We start from the raw sequence: 4,286 nt of genomic DNA on the forward strand, positions 1-4,286 counted from the left end.
GGAGGGACACTGAGCGTCAACGTTTATTTCGCTCTCAACAACTTCCCCGTTCTTAGATATGTTCCTCCTTTTTTAAATTTTCTTTCCAGTTTTAATTTGTGGAACAGTCTTGGGTATCCTAAAACCCTCCTTATAGACCAGACTGGTCTTGAACTCACAGAGATCCACCTGCCTCTGCCTCCCTAGTGCCAGGATTAAAGGTGCATACCACTTCCTCTTTTAATGAGTCCTCTGTTTGATCAATCTCTACAGGTCTCTTCGGAGGACATGAGAAAGCCGGGAATCCTAGAGACCACTGCTCTCTGACTCTAGTATCTGTCTAGAAGGGTATCTTCCTTTAAAATGTTCTCTAGGGAAGGGTGATCTACGGGTGGGTGTGGCCACGGCTACTGCATTAGCACAGCTAGAAGGGGAGTGGTTATTTTTAACGGGAAGTGGCATGCTGGAAGCTGGCTCTTGGTTTTGTTTTTGTTTTTGTTTTTGTTTTTTTGAGACAAGGTCTTATGTAGCTCAGGGTGGACCTCAACTCAGTGTAAGCTAAGGATGACTTCGAACTCTGTGCTGGACATCACAGGTCTGCTCCATTCAATTCAGTCTTACCCATCGCTGGAGCCCAGAATGTCATGTGTGTGCTAGGCATGCCCTCTGTCTCTTTCTCCCACTTCTTTCCAGACTCTTTCAAACCACTCAAGACACCTCCTTCTTTCTTTCTGGGACTCTTCCAACTCTTCAGGCTTAGTGACAGAGGCCTATCATCCCTATTACTTGGTAAGCAGGAGGACCAAAACTTCAAGACCTATTTGGGCTACAGAGTGAGTGGAAGGCCAGCCTGGGCAACTTAACAAGGCTCTATCTCAAAATCAAATGTAGAGCCGAGAAACCTGGGTGCGGAGAGCTCAACGGATAGAGTTTCTCCCCGTCTGCTTGGTAGGGTCCTGAATTCCCACTTCAGCACACACACGAGTTTTAAAACTTGCCCCACACAGCTGCCAGCTCTGCCCTGGCCCTCATCTGAAGCTGATCTTTTCAGAAATTCCCCCAGGGAGCTGTGCACACTCAGCCCCTCCCTCTATTTTCAGAGCAAAGAATAAGGCCGTGTGCGGGAAAATGTCAGTCTCTTTGTGGTGGTTGGGAGATGGGTTTATGTTAGAAATACTCTGCTCTAGATAAAAGTAAACAAAGCAAACCTTTTCCCTTAGAATTAACTTCGGTATTTATTTTTCGCAGGACTGGTGCTGCAGGAGGCCCAGCCTTCACCTCCTGCCATGCAGGCCAGGCCCCTGGCAAGATGGCCATGTCCTACTCTCTTTGCTTGCCGTCTTCCCTGTGGGATGCTTTTGACAAGGTCCACCTCCTGTTTAGAAGGTTCATGAAATTTTACAGACTTAGGCATTCCAGTTCCCAAAGTCAGTCCTGGATGGGCACCCCTGCGACTGCAGCTCAGATGTAAGGATAGCAGCTTGAGCGGTGGGTAGCTACAGAGCCAAGCCACCCAGGATGCAAAGTCCAGGCACAGCAGAGACAAGCATCCTGTCAGGAGCTCCTGGTCTAACCTGTACTGGTGGATGAGAGGACCTCAGGTCGCTGTTGAGTCCCACTGACACTGGAAAAAGCCAGGGTCCCCTTCCCCGATCCCTACTACCTAACACTGTACTTTTGTCTTGGCCACTCACCTCCTGCCTCCCTGCCCACCTTTGGTGGCTTCAAAGCAGAGTCCCCAGACTTTTTCTGCAAAGGGCCAGCTGGTAAAATTCTAGTGTTCTGGTATGCTGAGACTTTCCTCCTCAGAACATGACAGTCCTGTGTTCTAGCCTCTGTACTGAAGGCAAACTGGGATGTCCTAGTGCATCTGTCTCCATGGCAAACCGCCTGTATAAAGGAGTGGGTGTGGCCGAGACAGGGTCTTGCTGTGTAGACCTGGCCATCCCAGAACTCACTCTGTAGACCAGGCTGGCCTCCAACTCAGAGATCCACCTGCCTCTGCCTCCCATGTGCTGGAATTAAAGGTGTGAGTCACCACTGCCTGGATGAAGCTTTATTTTTAAAGCAAATGTCCAGCCAGATCTGGCTCTCAGCTCTCACCTCCGTCACCCCCGTCACCCCAGTCACCTCCGTCACTCCCATGACCCCCATGACCCCCATCACCTCCATCACCTCTGTAAAGGCCATTGCTGCGGATCCAGCCTCTGGAGTAGAGTTTTGTCTATGAAGACTCTGGCACCTCCTCCAGGGAACTGTATCAGAATGACATCACCTCTGTAAGTTTAGGGTATGTACATCACAGATACACACACACACTCACACACTCACACACACTCACACACTCACACACACACTCACACACACACTCATACACACACAATCATACATACATGGAAACACTCACATACGCACACAGACACACACAGACACATAGAGATACATATACACACAGAGACACTCATATGTGCACATATATACGGAGACACATAAATAGACACACACAGACAACACATACATACACAAACACACAGACAGAGATCTAGACACACAGAGGCTGCATCACTGCTACACATACACACACACACACACACACACACACACACACACACACACACACACACACCAGGGTTGCCCAGCTCTGGGGAGGCTTCTTCCTGAGATCCCCTGAGGGGTGGGTGAGACGGGCTAATACCCTGGCCTGTGTTCTACCTCCCTTTCCTTCTCTTCTCCACCTGTCAATCTCCAAGGCCCCCTCCCTCAGGCCCGCTTCTCTAGGATCTCAGTCCTGCCTGTCTCTCCATCCACCCACATCCCCGCCTGCTGTCCAGGGTGCTCTTGACTACCAAGCATTGAGCAATTGTCTGTCCATTCTAGTGCATGAATCTCTAGGCTAGAGCAGTCTGCCTGTCTGCCTGTCTGTCTGTCTGCTGAACTGGTTGTAATCATGGGGTGCTGCTGAGTGTGTGGTTGCAGGGATCACCCCACTTTCCATGCAAAGGCATGAGGTTCAGGGGGCTCAGTTTGTGGCCACAAGCCAAGGACTGAGCACAGCACCCACAAGTCAGGAGAGGGCAGGGCAGCGACCCCTAGGGTCTCCAGAGGAGCCACAGCCTGGTCTACTCCCCCCCCAATGCCTTGACCCTGATGATCTACTTCTGATGTCTACAAGTGGGAGATAATAAATTCTGATGCTTAAAAAGATTGCTGTACTTGTAAGCCCTGATGTATTCATCTGTTATAGCAACAACAGGAAACTCACGCCATGGAAAAGAATCAGAGTTACTGGAGACCAACTCTGAAGAAACTTTATTGTAAGTAGTCATCAGGTCAAAGGAAAGCCCGGGGAGGTGTGATCCCCAAATAATAATGGAGAAAGAGACAACTAAGGTAATATGTTAACAAATTCTGGAAACAGTGTCTACAGTAAGGCACAAATGAGAAGCTTTGCCATTGTGGGTTGGTTTTCCTCATTGAAGAAAAGACGGGAAACAGGACACAGCGCAGAGAGTTGTGGAGGAGCTCAGCTGACCCTCAGCAGGAGGCTGGCTGTGTCCACCCAACGCTTTCTTCATCGGCAGGCTGGGCTTTGCTGAGCCCCGCTTGAGACAAAATGTCTCATTGTATCACATTTAGCCAGCACAGGGGGAACCCTCATCTTTCTGATAATCACTCTCACGGGATAAAGCTACAAGCTTCTTTCCTCTGTATCACCTGAGATGACACCTGGATCATTCCAGAAGGTTCCAAGCATGAGGAAGCCTCAGGAGCCCTCCCCCATCTCCTTTCTACTTATCACAATCATATGGTACTGACAACCCCGAAACCCTGTCACTTCATCCTGACACAAGCCTCCGGTGACTTAGTTACTTTTCTCATCCTGTGACCAAATAAATACCTGGCGCAGACAGGTGAAGGTTCATTCTGACTGACAGTTTGAAGGTGACAGAAGACTGAGGCAGCTGGTTCCATTTTATCTGCAGTGGAACCAGAGAGATATGAGTGCTGGTGTTCGCCTTGCACTGTTTTTGACTCAGCCTGGGACAGGAGGTCCTAGGGTGGTCTAGGTAGAGCTTTCCACATCAGCTAAACTCCTCTGGAAACATCCTTACAGACAAACCCCAGGTGAGTCTCCTAGCTACTTCTAAATCCAGTCAGGTTGAGGGAAGATTGGCAAGGGGTCAACACAGGCCCTCTGCCACTTCATCCCTGCTCTGAGGGGTGGGGGTGGGGGAGCAGAAAGAGTCCTGGGATCCAGTGCTCCATCAACAGTTTCGGAGATGCCCTGGTGTTCCTGGGCCTCGGGC

This window comes from Mastomys coucha, unplaced genomic scaffold (assembly GCF_008632895.1).
Source record: "Mastomys coucha isolate ucsf_1 unplaced genomic scaffold, UCSF_Mcou_1 pScaffold15, whole genome shotgun sequence".
In the NCBI taxonomy this organism is placed as follows: domain Eukaryota; kingdom Metazoa; phylum Chordata; class Mammalia; order Rodentia; family Muridae; genus Mastomys; species Mastomys coucha.